Source organism: Rhinoderma darwinii, chromosome 1 (genome assembly GCF_050947455.1).
Source record: "Rhinoderma darwinii isolate aRhiDar2 chromosome 1, aRhiDar2.hap1, whole genome shotgun sequence".
NCBI lineage: Eukaryota > Metazoa > Chordata > Amphibia > Anura > Rhinodermatidae > Rhinoderma > Rhinoderma darwinii.
Window position 1 is genome coordinate 660,165,596 of NC_134687.1, and position 20,941 is coordinate 660,186,536.

A 20,941-nucleotide genomic window follows, 5' to 3' on the forward strand; every position below is an offset into this window, starting at 1 on the left:
TATAAGTGCACACTATACTTTAGACTAACACAGACACAAGACAACAAGGGGAAACACATACGGACATAGCACGCAAAAAGTAGGCTTATATAGGCGTTCAAAAGAGGCCATCTAGCCAGAGAGGTAGATCATTACCACACCGGAATCCAGACCACACTGCCCAAGTGCGGACAAAGAGCTCAGATTTACCCCGATCAGCAGACATCAACTCCTCCATCCTCATAATTCCGTTCACCTCCGTTACCCATTCCTTCAAAGAAGGTACAATTCTGAACTTCCAATGACGAGGGATCACTGTTCTTGCTGCGGTCAAAAAATGCCGAAAGACACCCTTTTTGAGGTGTGGGAGTGATCCAGGAACCATGGAAAGTAAGCCAATGGAGGCCGAGTTCTGAACCTCAGTATGAAAAAGTTTGTTACCAAGATCAAAAAATTTTCCCCAAAAGGGACGAAGCTTGGGACAGTCCCACCAAATGTGCAGCATGGTTCCAGGAGCCTCCTCACACCTCCAGCACTCATCAGATACATTAGGGAATATCCTATGCAGCAAAGAAGGACAGCGGTACCATCTGGTGAGAATCTTATAATTTTTTTCCTTGGCGAAGCACGAGGTCGGTAACTTATGCGCCATGAAGAAAGATGTGCCCCACTCCTCAGCAGAGTGTCGAGTCCCCAGTTCCTCATCCCATGCGGTAGTGAATGTCAGCTGAGAGTAATCATATTTAGGTAGAAGGATCCCGTGTAAATAGGACAACACATGAGAGGGGGCAGCAGTTAACAACAAGTAGTGCTCCAGAGGAGTCTTATCCTGCAGCAATACAAGACGGTCGCCCATGGAAGAAAGATATGAGCGCAACTGAAAATAGGACCACCAAACTGAACGTCTCCCCGGGCAGGCCTCAGAGACAACAGTCTGTGACAAAATTGCACCCTCAGGTGTAAGAGTCTTAGCCAAGAAACTGCCGTCCTGTCTCCTAGCAGAGGAATGTGTCCACACCCACCGCCGGAGGGAAGGAAGGGACATCAAAAAGAGGAGCTGGACGGTGAACAAGGTCCACCGCAGCAATGATCCGCTCCCAGACTACAAGAAACTGACGTGTGAGGGAAGGCAGAGAAGATGAAGGTCGCTGGAGAGCAGACAACCAAGGCAGAGACGACAGTGCTAGGGGAGACATAGCCTTCTCAATGCGCACCCATTGCTTACCCGCATCTGAGCGGAACCAGTCTACCAATCGCATGAGGACCGCAGCTTGGTGGTAGCGTTTAAAATCCGGCAAGCCTGCCCCCCCCCCCCCCCCCGGCCGCTTTCGGCCGACTATGGACAGCAAAACGAACACGAGGCTTAGAGGAGCCCCAAACAAATTTAGTTATGGCCCTATGTAAGGTTTGGAAGAAGCTTGTTGGAATTATGATAGGGACAGTTTGGAATATGTATAGGAATTTGGGCAGAATGTCCATTTTAACCGCGTTAATGTGCCCAAACCACGATATGTAGTTCCCACCATATGACACTAAATCCTTCAAGGTGCGCTGCAGAATGGGTGTGTAATTCAAAGCGAACAAATCCGACTGTTGTGTGGGGATAGGCACCCCCAAATATTTTAGAGATTTAGATTTGAACGGGAAAACCCACGCGAGATGGGTGAATAGCGCAGTATCGAGAGATATATTCAATTCCTCCAATTTAGAATAGTTGACTTTAAAATTACTCAAATGACCAAATCGCTCAAATTCCCCGGTCAAATATGGCAAGGAAACCATGGTAGTCGTAATGTACACAAGGAGATCATCGGCATACAGTGCCAGTTTGTGATGTTCCGCGCTAACACAGACGCCATTAACATTAGGGTTGCTCCGCAGTGCCACGGCCAGGTGTTCCATGATCAAAACATAGAGTAAAGGTGAGAGTGGGCACCCCTGTCTTGTGCCATTAGTAATAGATAGAGTCAGATAACAAACCATTAACTCGAACTCGGGCCGTAGGCCCATGATATAATGCCATAATCCTATCCACCATAGTGGCGCCAAGGCCAATCTGTGTCAGGACACTGTGGAGAAATACCCAATGTACCCTGTCAAAAGCTTTTTCAGCATCAACCAAGAGTAAACACATCGGTATCTTATGGGATTGGCAGTATGATGTTAAAAGAAGGGTCTTGATAGTGTTGTCCCGCGCTTCCCTACCACGTACAAACCCCACCTGGTCATCTGTGACCAGGTCAGGTAAGAAAGGCGAGAGTCGAGAGGCAAGCAACTTCGCGAAAATCTTAACGTCTACATTAATCAATGATATAGGTAGGACGACGTCGGATCCTTGCCCGGTTTTGGTAAAAGGGTAATATGGGCCTCAAGGAACTGAGGTGCAAAGGGACACGAGGAAGACACGGAATTAAAAACTTTCGTCAAGAATGGAGCCAATTGATCCTTAAATGTCTTGTAGAATTTATTATTAAACCCATCGGGTCCCGGACTTTTGCCCAAGGGAGAGTCTCCAATAGCACGCTCCACTTCCGTTAACAAAAAATCTTCGTCAAGTCCCAAGGCCTCCCCGCCCCCCAGTGACGGCAACGCAGTGTCGTGCACATAACAGTCTATTTTATCCCGCAACGCATCCGCCTGCATATCCTGAAAATGGCCTTTAAGATTATATAATGCAGAGTAATACTGTCTGAAGCAATCAGTGATGCCCACCGGATCATGAACCTCACCGCCCGAGGGAGAAGTAATTTTAGGGATATACGATGCCTGGGTGCGAGGATGTAGTATCCGTGCCAGAGACCTACCACATTTGTCTGCAAATTCGTACGAATGTTTTCGCATCCGGTCCCTGAATCGAGCGTGTGACTGGTCTATCAGAGAACGCAAGGATTCTCTCGCTGTAGTAAGTTCCGCAAATATCTGTGAGGACAGAACACGCTTATGACGGGATTCAAGGTCCCGTATCTGAGTAAGGAGCCGCGCAATAGCTACCCCTTTTTCCCGCTTCAAACGTGCCCCATGTTGGATCAGAACTCCCCTAACTACACACTTCAGCGCCTCCCACTGTAATGGTAATGGGGTGGTGTCATGTGTAGGCACCTCAAAAAAGCCGGTTAGCGAGTCCTTAAGGGCTGACACACACACTGAGTCACGCAATAAATTATCGTTAAGTTTCCAAGATTGGAAATTGGGTACCGAGCTAGGAAATGTGAGTGTCGGAAATACGGGGGGCATGATCCGACCAAACCATAGGGCCCACCTCAGAGGTAGGATGCCAGGTAAGCAAATGGTGGCTAATAAGAAAGGCGTCCAGCCGACTGTACATATTATGTAGCGGGGAGAAGTAAGTATATTCTCTTACCTGAGGATGCAGAATCCTCCACACGTCAATCAATTGCATGGAATGCATCACAGTTTTCAAGGTTCCCAAGTGGGACTTCAGAACAGCAGACCTGCCCGAGGAGGTGTCAAGTCTGGAATCGAATGTCAGGTTAAAATCACCACCCACAATCAAGACTCCCTCCGTGAACTCCTCCAATTTCCGCAAATACGCGCAGCACACCCGAGCCTGATCCTGATTGGGGAGGTACACATTAGCCAAGGTGAACAGCTTATTCCGAATAGACAGTTTAAGAAACACATACTGACCACCCGGGTCAACCAGGACGTCTACCAGTTTATGTGAAAGTGACTTGTGAATACATATACTAGCACCCTTGGACTTGGATTCCGGGTTGGCACTGTGGAACCAGACTGGATAATAACGATTTGTAAACTGTGGAGTGTGGCCCACCTGAAAATGAGTCTCCTGTAAAAACAGGATATTTACACGCTCTTTGTGCATGTACAATATCTGCGAGCGTTTTTCCGGGACATTAAGCCCATTAGCATTAAAGGTACAGACTTTCAACTGTGCCATCTCCAACGCACGTAGGACTAGCAAGTCAAGAAATGTGCTACAACAATGAAGAGAAGGACAAGACAGACAAGGAAGGGAGACACGACAACAAGGACAAACAAGCGGGTGAAACAAGCACCCACTCCTTGATCTAATCAAGGAGAAACAATCCAATATACACCGGATATAACCAGTGAGTCCCTAAGAGGAGAAGTGTCAGGACAAGGTCTAGCCAGCGCCCCGCACCCCCCAACCCAGCAAATTTTATATAGCAAATAACGATATAACAGAAAAGAAAGGAAAACCAAGGCACTTAGTATGATACCCAAAAATAATTAAATAAGAATATACATTGTTAGTAGGGACCTAAAGAAACCCCAGCAGAGAACACCCCTTAATACATTCATTGTCAGCATAAATGTACATACAGGTTAGCAATAAAAGAAAATAATAAAAATAAACATTCACGATTGTGGCGTATTAACAGCAATCAACCAACATCAGAATCCACCAGGTCTCCAACAGCAATCACCTAGAACATAATGGAGACCCACACAGCCATGTCCACATGAACCTCCAAATATAATTGCCTCAGCTGATAAACACAATAACCATTACAATTAAGCTCTGACAGCAGGCTGCAATTTGGACACATTAAAAGGGCATCACATCGGCTCCGCAGGACGACCATCGTGACGCCTCATAGGAGAACGACCTCGCCTGCGTGATCGTGGACGCGGCGGCGGGATGGGAACATAAGGCTAATCAGGGAGAGAAACTCTAGGCAAACGGAGAGCAGCGCAGAAATCCGGAACATCCCCCGGGTCACAAACACTCAGCAGTGCCCCGTCCCTGCGAACCTGCAGCTGAAAGGGGTGACCCCAGGAATAGGAGATCTCATGTTCTCTCAAGATATCCAGCAAAGGACGTAGCACTCTGCGCTTGTCCAGAGTCATCCTGGACAAATCAGATAGCAGCTGGATCTTGACTCCCTGTAATAAAACCTTGCCTTTATCTCGGGCCTTCCTCATGATCTGCTCCTTAAGAGAAAAGAAATGGACACGGCATAGCACATCTCTAGGCCTATCAGGATCCGGGTTAAGTGGACCTAGAGTCCTGTGAGCTCTATCCAGCTCCAGAGGATCATCAGCAGGGCGCCCTAATAATGTATTAAACAGACTGTAAAGCAGGGATGAGTTGACCCGGAGAGATATCCTCAGGGATGCCCCGAAGCCGAATATTATTACGGCGATTCCGATTCTCGTGATCCTCAGCAAGGTTAAATAATGCGTGAATCTGATGAGTGTTGATCCAATCGGTCGGCATGAGAGACTTGTTGCTGTGTAATAATGGAAACATCGCTTTCCATCCGCTGTACTTGATCGGACAATTGAGATAGATTGGTGGTAAGAGATTGTATTTCTGATTTATACGTCGTCTCAAGACGGTTTACATAACGCTCCATGTCCTGTTTAGTGGGCAATGCTGATAACTGTTGTCTCAAGCCCTGTAAATCATCCCCTAGGACAGCAGAACCCCCTATGTGAGAGGAGGGATGAGCAGCCAAATCTCTGGGAGAGGTAGAAGGCAGCAATGCAGGCCCAAGCACATGAGGGGAAGATAAGTGAGAAACCCGGCCGCCATGACAGGCACCACGTGGCGAGCAGTCCCGCGCAGGCAGCGCCATCACAGCCCCAGAAGAGCTCGGTTCCATCCCATTCAGCAGGGAGGGAAACTGCCCCTGAGAACCGAGATCGAGGGGAAGGTACAAGCGGTACCTGATGCAGCAGCGCCGGCCGCAGATGACAGCCCCTCTGGAAGCGAAGTCCCGGCGCCATCTCGTTTCCCCTCCAGCGGCGCCATCTTAGATGATGGTCCAGCAGCAGCGTCGGTTAGGAATCTCTGGATGGAGCCGGCTGAAGACATCTGCCGTGTACAGTAAGGAGTCCCCATGGAGGCCTTGGATTTCCTAACCATCAGGTTGATAAAATGTTGCGTATTAATGTGCTTATGATCGGGTTAGGGAAGTGCAGGAACGGAGCTCTCAAGAAGCACGTCTGGTCAGTGCCATGTCCAAGCCACGCCTCCAAATATTTTTTTTTTAAATAAAACACTAAAAGCAAATTGATATAAAAAAATTATTTTTTCGCGACACCCTTCCTTTAAACACATCAGATTATTGACAAACTTTAACCACTTAAAGACCAGCCTATTTTAGGCCTTAACCCCTTAAGGACGCAGCCTAGTTTTGGCCTTAAAGAGGCTCTGTCACCAGATTTTGCAACCCCTATCTGCTATTGCAGCAGATCGGCGCTGCAATGTAGATTACAGTAACGTTTTTATTTTTAAAAAACGAGCATTTTTGGCCAAGTTATGACCATTTTTGTAGTTATGCAAATGAGGCTTGCAAAAGTCCAAGTGGGTGTGTTTAAAAGTAAAAGTCCAAGTGGGCGTGTATTATGTGCGTACATCGGGGCGTTTTTACTACTTTTACTAGCTGGGCGTTCTGATGAGAAGTATCATCCACTTCTCTTCAGAACGCCCAGCTTCTGCCAGATCACGCTGTGACGTCACTCACAGGTCCTGCATCGTGTCAGACGAGCGAGGACACATCGGCACCAGATGCTACAGTTGATTCTGCAGCAGCATCAGCGTTTGCAGGTAAGTAGCTACACTACACCATTAACTTAAGCAGCCCACAGACCATTATCGGCCTCCAGGGCTCCCCCACACTACTAACAAGTATCTAACTGCAGCCATAAGGCCTCCAGGGCTCCCACACTTCTCTAAAAATCACCCCACAGCCTAACCATAACAGGGAAGGAAAACAAAATTATGCAGAAAAAATAGAGGAAGAGAAATTATTTACAGTCATATGTCTGACTACACCTGGCCATTGAAGATGCTTTAAAACAAGCAGGGCCTCAAGATAATAAATAATTTCGAGTTGAGGGTCTCGCTTCATGCGTCCGTCTTTTGCAGATTTGAGGCATTTCAGGAAGGTTGGCTTTGCCACAACTAAAAGGCTCTGACATTCCTGGGGTGTCTTCATATAAGTTGGCAATGACAACTCCTGTGGCATGTCGCCCCCATTGCCACGCCTCTTTTTTTTTGTAAGAAGTATTGACCCTTGAAAATGAATAGATTATGATGTAACACAAATTCTAATAGGAGAATCAGAAGTTCAATCAGATCAGGTTCCAGGTTAGTTCTGTTCAAATAGAATCAAGTTGCTTCAATTCCATTCTTATGTTCAATGATGGTGTAAAGTGACTCTACGTCACATGTCACAAGATAATCGTCTTGTCCCATGAACACTCCCTCCAATCTATTGAGGACTTCCGTGGAGTCCTGAATATATGATGGAAGTTCGGCCACCAAAGGTTTTAAATTAAAATCTATAAATCGGCAAATAGTCTCACACAGACTCCCCTTATCAGAAACTATAGGTCCTCCTGGGGGATCTGCTATGTTTTTGTGGATTTTGGTGAGCAAATAGAGGGTAGATATTACTGGTTTGTCTTCAATCAGACCTTCCAGTGTGGATTTAGCAATGATGTTCAGTTCAAACGCGCACAACAAAATCCTATCAAGACGCATTTTGTGGTTCATCAGGGGACAAATATCACGTTTCTGATAGCATGATTTGTCATTAAGTTGCCGAAATGCTTTCTTCTCATGTTTATCAAGGGGCCATACCACCACGTTCCCAACCTTGTCGGCTGGTTTGATACCCACCGTTTTTAGATTTTTTTAATTCCTGCAAGGCTTCTATTTGTACCTTGTGCAGATTATCATGGGTGCGATGTGGGGACAACTTCCTCAACTCACTTGTAACAAGTTTAACAAAAAGTATTTACTGCAGGACACATGGACAAGGAGGGGAACAAGGTGGAACGACCCCTAATATCAGGAGGGAATTTGGGTTCACTAATTAGTTCCTGTTCCCTAAGTAGATCTTCCAGGATTCTAAGAGTCTGTTGATCACCCCTACCTATGAATAAACTAGTATCATTTCTGGAAAATGTTTTTTTAACCCCTTCCCTCACCTTGACGTTAATGAACGTTAATGTGTGCAGTAACTTCGCGCACCTTGACGTGCAGTAACGTCAGTGCTTTAACAGTTAACCGCCGCGCGGCACTACACCGCAGCGGCGGTGTCTGCCCTGCACTCCCCATTGCCGATCAGCGGCCTGTCGCCGCTGAAATCGGCAATTAACCCCTTCGATACGGTGGTTGATTGCGATCACCACATTGAAGAGGTTTACAGCAGATTGGCAGCCCCCAACATGTATTTGCGGGGGCTGGCGATCCTTATCACGGCAACCAGAGGCCAAACAATGACCTCCGGGTTGCCATGTACGGAAGCCTCGGAGGAGCAGCCTCCGGCCGGTCCTCCGATGCTTCCTGTCAGTGTGACAATTACGTCACAATGACAGTTGGAACACATTACACTACGTGTGTAGTGTAATGTGTTCCAGCAGAGATCAGAGCTGCAAGTCTAAGTGTCCCCTAGTGGGACAAGTAAAAAAAGTAAAAAAAATATAATAAAAATGTTTTTAAAAAGTGTAAAAATAAAAGTTAGAAGTGACATAAACAAAGAATGCTTTTTTTCCTATAATAAGCCTTTTATTATAGGAAAAAAATGAACACGTTAAAAAAAGTACACATATTTAGTATCACCGCGTTCGTAACGACCCCAACTATAAAACTGTAATATTATTTTTCCCGCACGGTGAACACCGCAAAAAAAATAAATACACGAAAAACAGTGCCCGAATCACAATTTTTTGGTTACCAACCCTCCCAAAATATACAATAAAAAGTGATCAAAAAGTCGCATGTATGCCAAAATGGTACCAATACAAACTACAACCAGTCCCGCAAAAAACAAGCCCTTACACCGCGTTTTTGACTGAAAAATAAAAAAGTTATCGCTCTCAGAATATGGTGACACAAAAAATAATTTATTTTATAAATAAGTGATTTTATTGCACAAACGCTGCAAAATATAAAAAAAATTATATACATATGGTATCGCCATAATTGTACCGACCCGCAGAATAAAATATAATAGTAATTTATAGCCCAGGGTGAACGCCATAAAAAAAAGAATAAAAAACATTGTCAGAATTGATGGTTTTTGGTCACCTTGCTTGCCAGAAAATGGAATAAAACGTGATCAAAAAAATTTCTGGTACCCCAAAATGGTACCAATGAAAAACCCTCACACAGCTCCGGTGGAGAAAAAATAAAACAGTTCTGGCTCTCAGAATATGGCGATGCAAAATGTGCAGATTGTTCCAAAAGCGGATATGATCGGGCGCCATTTATCAGTGCGACACCGGCCACATATCTGCGGATTATTATTTATTTACTGCATTATTATACCCTCTTATTATACCCTGATGTACCCCGCACAGATAACATGTGCCCCCACATTATAAACTGAAACACCAGTAAAACCCCAAACAGAACAACTACCAAGCTACATCTGCGCCCCAAAAGCCAAATGCCGCTCCCTCCCTTCTGAGCCCTGCAGCGTGCCTAAACACCAGTTTACGTCCATAGATATGGCATCGCCATACCCGGGAGAACCCGGTTAATATTTTATGAGGTATTTGTCTTCAGTGGCACAAACTGGGCATAACATGTAGTGCACTAAAATGGCATATGAGTGGAAAAATTAAATATTCACTCTGCACCATCCGCTGCACATTAACCCCTTCGCGCACCACGACATAGCATGTCGTAGTGTGAGGGGTGATGTATAGAGCGTCTCACGTGAAAAATAAAGAATTTAAAACAGCAAAATCACTGTTTTTTGGTCACTTTGGCTCTACCTAAAAATGTAATAAAAAGTGCTCAAAAAGTTGTATGTACCAAAAAATGGTACTAATAAAAACGACCGCTCGTCCCTCAATAAATAAGCTCTCATACCGCTCTATTGACTGAAAAATAAAAAAGTTGTGGCTCTTGGAACGCGGGGAGGAAAAAAACTAAAAAGGAAAATAAAAAAATGGTCCAGAAAGGGTTAATTAGTTTCTAATGAAAAACCATTTATGACCACACGTGGGGTATTGCCGTACTCAGGAGAAATTGCTTTACAAATGTTGGGCAGCTTTTACCCCCTTTATCCTTTGTGATATTGAAAAAATGCAACATTTTTGTGGAAGAAATGTTGATATTCATTTTCACGGCCTAATTCTAATAAATCCTGCAAAAGACTTGTGGGGTCTAAATGCCCACTAAATCCCTAGATAGATTCTTTAAGTGGTGTAATTTCCACTTTTGGTGGGTTTCCACTGTTTTGGCCTCTCAGGGGCTTTGCAAATGCGACATGGCACCCAAAAACCATTTCAGTTAAATTTGAGCACCAAAAGACAAATAGCGCTCCTTCCCTTCATAGCCCTGCTGTGGGTCCAAACAGCAGTTTATTACCACATATGGCATATTTACGTAATCGGGAGAAATTGTTTTACAAATGTTGGGGTGCTTTTTCTCCTTTATTCCTTGTAAAAATTAAAAATGGCTACCTTTTTTCAGAAAAAAAAGTAGATTTTTACCTTTACAGAATAATTCCAATGAATTCAGCAAAACAACTGTGGGGTCAAAATGCTAACTTTACACCTAGAAAAATTCCTTGATGAGTGTAGTTTCCAAAATGGGGTCACTTTCTGGGGGTTTCCACTATTTTGTTCCCTCCAGTGCATTTCAAACGCGACACGTCACTGAAAACTATTCCAGCAAAATCAGAATTTCAAAATCCAAATGGTGCTCCTTCCCTTCTGAGTCCTGCTGTGGGTCCAAACAGCAGTTTATTACCACATATGGGGTATTGCTATAATCGGGAGAAATTGCTTTACATATGTTGGGGTGTTTTTTCTCTTTTATTCCTTGAAAAAATTAAACATTTCTACGTTTTTTCAGAAAACATACTAATTCAAATAAATTTAGCAAAAAAAACTGTGGGTTCAAAATGCTAACTATACCCCTAGATAAATTCCCTGAGGGGTGTAGTTTCCAAAATGAGGTCACTTTTGGGGGGTCTTTATTGTTTTGGCCCCACAAGACCTCTTCAAACCTGACATGGTACCAAAATATATGCTAAAAAAAAAGGAGGCCCCAAAATCCACTAGGTGCTCCTTTGCTTCTGAGGCCTGTAATTCAGTAAATTTCTAAAAACTGCAGAATCTGGGCAATAAATAATAAGTTACATTTCTTGGGTAAAACCTTCTGTGGTATAGAAAAAAAACTTATTACAAATGAATTTTGTAAAAAAAAAAAATGAAATTTGTAACTTTCACCACTACTTTGCTTTAATTCCTGTGAAACGCCTAAAGGGTTAAAACACTTTCTGAATGCTGTTTTGAATACTTTGAGGGGTGCAGTTTTCAAAATGAGGTGATTTATGGGTACTTTCTAATATATAAGGCCCTCAAAGCCACTTCAGAACTGAACTGGTCCTTGTAAAAATCGACTTTTGAAATTTTCTTGAAAATATGATAAATCGCTGCTAAAGTTCTAAGCCTTGTAACGTCCTAGAAAAATAAAAGAATGTTCAAAAAACGATGTCAAACTAAAGTAGACATATGGGAAATGTTAACTAGTGACTATTTTGTGCGGTATTACTATCTGTTTTACAAGCAGATACATTTAAATTTAGAAAAATGCTAATTTTTGCAAATTTTCTTCAAATCTTGGTGTTTTTTACAAATAAATATTGAATTTATCGACCACATTTTTTCCCTAACATAAAGTACAATATGTCACGAGAAAACAATCTCAGAATCACTTGGATAGGCAAAAGCATTCCGGAGTTATTAGCACATAAAGTGACACATGTCAGATTTGAAAAATCGGCTTCGTCCTGAAGGCCAAAACAGGCTCAGTCCTGAAGGGGTTAAGAGAAAATTCCATGCAAACAAAAACATATTCTTAATTGCCTCAAAACAATCAAAATTAGATACTGGGGAGAAGGTGGGCAGGGTTGCCAACCTCCACTTCAGAAATTTCTGTACAACTGAGCTAAAAATCACGGACGGACGAAATTGTTTACGGACACATTACAAAATTATTGCCTGTGCAGTGTTCTAGGATATTGATTGAATACTGATATTCTGACAGATCACGTTGGAATTGAAAGGGTGTACCGTGCCCTGAGGAGGAGTATAATTGGTTATCAGGTAAATGGCACAATGGTACGATCTTTTTGCATCCCAGCATTTGAAACGCAATCCTGCCAGAGATAGGGAGAGGTGGGGAGAGCAGGAAGCAGTGGAAATAAGAGGCATATAATGTCTGACATCATATTCTACAGGAAGGTGGAGGGGAGATAACACACAGTGAAAAGGCCTTTATCCACTTGTACAACACAGATTTTACCCTTGCTACTTTTTTCTGCCATCTTTTGGAAAATCAGTTCAGGGTCAGGGCTTAAAATGTAGGATCCGGCTTCTGATTAGTGAGAAAGCTGTTGGGTAGGGCTCTATGAACAGCAAATTGCTTTACAGAATGACACAGGTCTGACCCAAGTTTTTGTATTTTCCTGGGAAAACAGCAGCATGATTTATTTCTGTATAGTGTATAGTGAGCATTTTGATCCCATAGGTTTTTTTGCTGAATTAGGCCGCCAAAACTTCTATTGTTTTTTATTATTTTTTTTTTACGGCGTTCACCGTGCGCTATAAATGACATATTTAATTTATTCTGCGGGTCGATGCGATTACGGCGATACCATATGTATATAGTTATTTTTTATGTTTTATGGTGTTTGCACGATAAAATCACGGTTTTAAAAAAATTGTCGTTTTTGTGTCGCCATATTCTAAGAGCCACAACTTTTTATTATTTTTCTATCAGGAAAGCTGTGTGAGGGCTTGTTGTTTGCGGAACAAACTGTAGTGTTTATCGGTACAATTTTTGGGTACATGCGACGATTTGATCCCTATTTATGAAAATTATTTGGGAGCTTAAGTGACTAAAAATAGCGATTTCAGTATAGTTTTTTAATTATTTTATGGCGGTCACAGTGCGGGATAAATTACATTATATGTTTATAGTTCAGGCCGTTACGGACGCAGCGATACCAATTATGCATAGTTTATTTTATTTTTTCCAATAATAAAGGACTTTATAAGGGAAAAAAGGCAATTTTTAAATTTTATTATTTTGACATTTTACTTTTGTACATTTTTTGTAACTTTTTTTTTAGTCCTCCTAGGGACTTGAAAATCCAATTGTTGGAACGTTGTTATAATACCCTGCAATTCTTATGAATTGCAGGGTATTATACCTGTCAGTTTCACACTGACAGGAGTCATATTAGGTTCTGCTTCTGGCAGGACGTAATCGCCTTCAATAAATGGCTGACCCGAAGCCTTTGTTAGGCTTCCATTTGGCAAAGCAATCACCCCCCCCCCGCAACAATCGGGCCCTGCCATCGCGTAATGGGGTGTCGATGTTGCCATAACTTAAATGCCGCAGTCACTATTGACTGCCGCAATTAAGGGGTTAATCGGTTCGGATCACCGCTGTATTCCAACTTGATGTTTTCCCCCAGTACTAAGGCTGCTAGTAGCAGCCTGTACTGGGATATGCCAGGCTGCAGGGAGCGTCTGTGTGCTCTGTTAGGAGCACACGTAGATTAACGGGCTGCAGGCACAAGGACCAGCTGTGCAGCCCGTTAATCTATGTGGGGTGGTCGGGAAGGGGTTAAAGAAATTCTGGAATTCTCAGAAACTTCTCTCAGCATCGTGTGTTCTGCTACTGAGACAGACTGGCCTGGACCAATTAGCAGTTGTTTGAAATCTCCACATGTAGATGTTTTTCTGGACAGTGGAATGATTGACATCTAATAGTTTGACCATTTTCCCTTTCCTGAATCATAGACATCCATAACCTTTCTGAAGGCCTCAGAGCGCTCTGGATCTCGGCATGGTGATACCACACATTTCACTAACAAAGGGAAACCAAACATCAGGGGTTTAAATGAGACACGTTCCTCCTGGATCATGTCTAAGTCTGGAATCAGACGCAGTTTTTTTTTAGGCAAATCAGAGATTTGTATTAAAAAGAGTAATAAAAAGAATTGGGAAATATAAATGAAGGACTTCCACTTCTCTTTCTGGCTGGATCCACTTCTGGCTTTGAGGTGCAGTTTTCATGCTCTTTTTTTAGCTAAACTGCATGTCTGATTCCAGTTCACAAATAGCAGTTTTGAGTCAGATATGTCTGCGGCTGTTCCACTCATCTGAATGGGGATTTCAGAATCCATGTGCGTGCTACAGAAACAACCCCACTCAGATGTATGGAACTATTTAGTTTCAGAAATTTATACTATAAATCTGCCGCAAGAGAATCAACCCTGAGGGTAAGAACAGACAGAATGGAAACCACAACCATACCCACATAGGTGACAAATGGACACACAATTTAGCCGGTAAATTTTGTGGTATTACAAGTAAAACTGTGTGGCCATTCGCCACATGTGGGCGTGATTTTGGGCACCAACCTTGATTCTAATTCAGTGATAAATACACTTATGACATTTCCTTTTATGAAAATAAATCTGTGAATATTTATTTTATTCAATTAGATAGTTACTTTGTTAGTATTTATTTTTCTTCAATTTCATCACCTTCATCTTTTTATACTGTTTTAAAGAAAGTAAAATATAAAATATCCATATATGTTAAAAACAAAACATTTACATTGTTCTTACGGTCACTCTGGATTCTACTGCAGTGCGGGGGAATTTATTAATACAGTAATAAGACGCGAGGTTCGTGGTGAAAATTCAGCTTCTCTGCTTTGTCAGTAAGCCAGGCTCTTCTTTTCTTTCTTATATCCACAATACTTTTCCTTCATAGATCCCGGTTACAGTTGATCACAGGTAAATATAATTTGGGTGTTTGGCAGATCCAGGCTAATTCCACCCAAAAAAAAATAAACAAACACTCTTATTGGCTGTTTAACCCGTTAGTGACTGCCAATACGCCTTTTCACGATCCCTGCTCTAACGGGTGAGATTGATATCAGTTTAACCCCTCAGATGCGTCACTCAATAGCGAGCGCCGCATCAGAGTCGTTTTGGAGAGAGGGTGGGAGAATGATCGCAGAGTGCCGGTGTCTTCTATGGCAGCCGGGGTGCCTAATAAAGGCCACCAGGTCTGCCTGTAGCGTATGCCTGCTAGGTTTACATGGACAGGCACTAATACACTGCAATGTATTACATGGACAGGCACTAATACATTGCAATACAGAAGTATTGCAGTGTATTATAAAAGCGATCGGAGGATCGCTAAGTTAAGTTCCCCAGTGGGACTAGTAAAAAAAAAAAAAAGTTAAATAAAGTTAATAACAAAAAAATATACGTGAAAAAAATTAAAAACCCACTTTTTCCCCTTACAAAATGCTTTATTATTAAAAACAAAAGACAAAAAAGTAAAAAAGTTACACATATTTGGTATGGCCGCGTCCGTAACGAACACAGCTATAAAGTTATTACATTATTTAACCCGCACGGTGAATGCGGTAAAAAATAAAATAACATGCACAAATCAATGTTTTCTGTGAATCCTGCCTTAAAACAAAAAGTGATAAAAAGTGATCAATAAGTCGTATGTACTCCAAAATGGTACCAATAAAAACTACACGTCGTCCCACAAAAAAAGCCCGCATACAGCTGCATCGATAGAAAAATAAAAAAGATATGGCTCTTCAGATATGGAAACACAAAAACAAGTAATTAAAAAAAAATGTTTTTACTGTGTAAATGTAGTAAAACATACAAAATCGATATCAATTTGGTGTTGTTGCCATTGTAACAACCCGCTGAATAAAGTTATTGTGTTATTTATACCACACGATAAACGGCGTAAATTTAGGACGCAAAAAAGTGCGGCGAAATTGCTGGTTTTTTTTCCATTCTCCCCCAAAAAATTGTTTATAAAAGATAATCAATAAATTCTATGTACCCCAAAATGTTGCTATTACAAAATACAACTTGTCCCGCAAAAAACAAGACCTTATACAGCTATGTCGACAAAAATAAAAAAGTTATAGCTCTTTGAATGAGACGATGGAAAAACGTAAAAAATAGCTTGGTCATTAACGGGGAGGTGTCATGATTTTTTTTTTCTTATAATATTGCTTTTAGTATGATATTAAAATAAATGTTATTTATTTGTGTTCTTGTGTTGTACTTATTTTTTTTTCTTACTTTTACTTCTTTATGGGGGCTGCCATTTTTTTTTCATCTCTGTATGTGTCAATTAACGACACATACAGAGATGGAATACAGCACATACATCCCGATAGAGAATGCGAACGGGAGCCGTTCCATTCTCTGCAGCATACGCCGTCTGTGTGGGAACAGACCAAAACGAAGCTCGTTAGCAGAGCGAAATCCTGCGCCATTTTCATGTAGACCGTAAGCCGCGGCCGGACAGTAAGATGACGACTTCCGGCCGCGGCTTCCGGCCATATGTCCAAGGAAGCGAAGGCGCATGGCGGAGGCGGCAGGAGCAGGTAATTTATGTTCGTGTATGTGATGTGTGTGTTATGTTCGTGTATGTTGGTGTTATACTGTCTGCTTAGCACTCTATCTAATCCTCCTATGCTCAGAAAATGGCAGCACACAGTGTAGGAGGTTTGAAGATTCAACCCCCTCCTTCTCCTGGCTCTAGCCAGAATAAGGGAGCCCCTTGTGCAAGGACACAAAAGCGAGTGCGTCTACCCCAAATTTGCAGCATAAAGCAATGAGGTTGCTTTACCACATTGACCATGCTGCAATTTTGGGAACTGCTCCCTCTAGTGACCAGCACATGGAAAATGTTATAAATTAGAATCTAATTTATAATATTTCCTGACTTGTGAAAAAATTTAAAAAATTAAAACAATGTGTAATCACTTAAATAATAATTGTTTAACTAAAAAAAAATATATAATAATTCTTGCGACACATTCCCTTTAAGGCCTATAATTAGCTGATCATTAAGGGGTTAAAGTTTGTGAATAATCTGATTTTTTTGCTCTTATAGCATTTCCCACATTCTAAACAAGATTATGGTTTCTACTCCATGCGAATTCTCTGTGGAGTTCCAAAAATGTAAATTTCTTTGTAAAACATCTTCCACATATAGAATTTCAAAATGGCTTCTCCCCTGTGTGATTTCTCTGATGAGCCCTAAGAATGCCTGTAGTAGTAAAACATTTCCCACATTCTGAACACAAATATATCTTCTCTCCTGTGTGAATTCTTTCATGTGTAACAAGATCTGATTTACACCTAAAATATTTCCCACATTCCGAACATGAATACGGCTTCTCCCCGGTGTGAATTCTCTCGTGTGTTACAAGAGCTTATTTAGCTGTAAAACATTTCCCACATTCTGAACATGAATATGGCTTCTCTCCTGTGTGACGTCTCTCATGTGTTACAAGACTTGCATTTCCTGTAAAACATGACCTGATTTTGTGTAAAACATTCCACATTCTGGACATGAATACAGCTTCTCTCCTGTGTGAATTCTCTCATGTCTAACAAGATTTGATTTAAATTTAAAACATTTCCCACATTCTGAACATGAATATGGCTTCTCTCCTGTGTGACTTCTCTCATGTGTTACAAGACTTGCATTTCCTGTAAAACATTTCCCACATTCTGAACATGAATACGGCTTCTCCCCTGTATGATTTCTCTCATTTGTAACAAGATTTGATTTATCTGTAAAACATGTCCCACATTCTGAACATGAATACGACTTCTCTCCTGTGTGATGTCTCTCGTGTATAACAAGATGTGATTTATCTGTAAAACATTTCCCACATTCTGAACATGAATACGGCTTCTCTCCTGTGTGAATTCTCTCATGTGTAACAAGATTTGATTTAAATCTAAAACATGTCCCACATTCTGAACATGAATACGGCTTCTTTCCTGTGTGACTTCTCTCATGTGTAACAAGTGATTATTTATCTGTAAAACATTTCCCACATTCTAAACATGAATACGGTTTCTCTCCTGTATGACGTCTCTTATGGATAACACGACTTGATTTAACTGTAAAACATTTTCCACATTCTGAACATGAATACGGATTCTCTCCTGTGTGAATTCTTCTGTTTGTTAAAAGACCTGAGATTTTTGTGAACTGTTTACCACATTGAAACCTTTTACCCCCTTTCTGAACTGTACTTGTGGTAACAATCTGTGTTTGGATAGTAGAAGGTTCCTCATGATTAGTGAAATTATATGATAGGTCTTTAATGTGAAGTCCTGGATGTATATAATGGGTAATGAGGTTTTCTCCTGAAGACTGCTGCATCATATCTTCATCTTCTACTTTATAATTTAGCAATAACGTGAAGTTTCCCTCAGAGTTCTTGCTAGGATTTTCTGTTAGGATTTTAAAAAAAATTGGGATTTTGTTTCACAGAAGAAAAGTTGACAAATTTATAACATTCGTATTAGGCTGGAAACACACATGCAGACACAAGTCAGAAGTGGATCAAGCAGGAAGAAGTTTAAGCCAAGCCTTTTGACTCCATTCCAGCTTTATAACGCTTTGTATAAGACTTTAAAATAAATCCATGACAGTCTAGGATTCTGGTCTACAATCAGTCCTCCACTATTAATTTATTACATAAAGCTTGACTTAAAGAGAACCTTTCACCTCCCCATACATGTGCAGCTGAGTGCAGCATGTAATGGGGAGGGCTGCACAAACTCTGGGGCACTTTATACTTTTTTTCTACGTCCCTCCGTTATTTAGATATCGGTGCCGTTATACCTGGCGCCTGTGCGCACGCTCTCTCATTCTTTAGCTTTGAAGATCAGTGTTCTGCTTGACTGGCAAGGGGGCGTCTCTCTGATACGGACAGTGTAAGCGCTCCCCAGCTCCTTTAACACTGTCCATAGCAATGACGCCACCTTGCCAGTTCCGCAGACAAAGTACAAGACTAATGGTGGTTTCTCTTGGCTCAAATACCCACAAAATCTCTCTCAGACCGGAGCAGGCAAAACTAAATTGGGTATGATCCAACAAATACCCTAAATAGCATATATAAAGTACAGTGAAGTTTACCGCTCAGACAGCACTGGTAACAGTCCAATATCATTCAGTATAGACACTCTCTCCCAGAAAAATGCAGTGGACAGTCCGCAATCCAATGAGGGTGTGGATGGTAATTCTTATCCTTGTAGTTCCACCAAGCTCCTTATCGTCTCCCTCCACATTCAAAGAACTCCTGGTAGGAAAAGGATCTTATGTCTCTAATAGATGGAAAAAGGAAGACACATAGTGCAACACCCTCTGCAAAAAGATTGCTCCACGCCAAGTTTAATCCATACTCACAGAAGTAACAAGAAATAAAAGCATCAAGGTAAGTAAAAATCTTTAAAATTTCTAGGCGGCACGCCAAACACTCTCGCCCGACCCTGGGTTTCGCCCTTCCGGCTTCCTCTGGGGCATGCCCAGAGACGATAAGGAGCTTGGTGGAACTACAAGGATAAGAATTACCATCCACACCCTCATTGGATTGCGGACTGTCCACTGCATTTTTCTGGGAGAGAGTGTCTATACTGAATGATATTGGACTGTTACCAGTGCTGTCTGAGTGGTAAACTTCACTGTACTTTAAAGTACAAGACTGATCTCTCACAAGAGCTAAAGAAATGAGAGCGCACATGCGCACTCTCCTTTCCACAGCTCTTTACACTGTCTGTAGTAGTGACACGCCCCCTTGCCTGATCTTCAAAGCTGAAGAGTGAGAGAGCATGTGCGCACACTCTCTCTCCTCGCTTTTGCTGTAACACTGTCCATATCTGATTGGATAGTGTCACAGCCATAGTAACACGCCCCCTTGACAGTACACGCCCTGTTGACTGTTTAGGGGGTTAGTTAAATATCGGGCGCCAAATATAACGGGACCGTTTTTAAAGGGCCCCAGAGTTTGTGCAGCCCTCCCAATTACATGATGCACATGTATGAGGAGGTGAAAGGTTCTCTTTAATAAACATTTTTTTGGGGAAAAACAGAACCTTGTCTGGTAATGAAGTCTGTTCTCTGCCAACACATTTGGCCGTTTAATACTAATAAGGCATACACAATCTTAACTTAATATTGTTACAGTCTAATATTGCCCACAGTCTACATTTAACAAGATAATGTGTCATGAGACAAATCAGAGGATAAATTAATGGACATGATAATGAGGTCTGCATATCCAAATGGCTGAACAGTCACCGGGTCTCAATTTTATAGATCATCTTTGGGATGTAGTGGAATAGACAGAGTGAAGTTAATAATCAGAATCTGTAATAAAGCTTTCCAGTACATAGTAAAATCATTCCACTAAGAATTCAGGCTGTTCTAAGGGGAAAGAGGGTCCTATCAAGTCCTGATAATGTGAACCTAATGAGTGGCCTTATTCAAGTTTTAGTCATGTGACAATTTAATAGCAAATTATTGTTCTATTTCTCTGCCAACCTATATTTATTTGGTCTTGTTTTTCTCAGAACATATAGGGCTTCGACATTGTGTAATAAAATATGTGATATATTTAACTGTGATGGAGTGGGAGAGTTGGAGAGGAGAAAACTCAGCAGGATGTTTTAAAACTTCCTTGCAGAGATAGGTGTGGACCACCAGGACATTTATAATCTATGGGTAGTCAGCAACTGGTTAAAATAGGTGCTTCCTAATAATCATGGATCTGTTTCTTTTAATCCAATATAAAAAAAAACAACATCTTTAAACCCACTTTGAAAACTTCATAAAGACCCTTAAAGCATACCTAATTTTTAGATGACTTTTCAGAATAATATCAGTCATATGTGTGTACAGGAAGAATAACACTATTTCTGGCCATTACATGACTTTTATATGGCATTCTTTTAGCAGTTTTCCACCTGCAGGCTCTATCTTTAAATCTCAGTTTTCCCTGAGGTAGTGGGTGGAGCCTAACTGCTATCATGTCTTCTATACACTGCACACAGAGTCACCCTGGTCTACTATCTCTCTGTAGCACACCCTTAGAAGCTGCAGCAGCATACAGCAG

General features: G+C 41.7%; 1 pseudogene; it reads right to left on the minus strand.

Moving 5' to 3' along the window:
• LOC142664317 (uncharacterized) overlaps nt 1–20,941 on the minus strand; it is a 172,564-nt pseudogene that overhangs the window by 82,083 nt on the left and 69,540 nt on the right.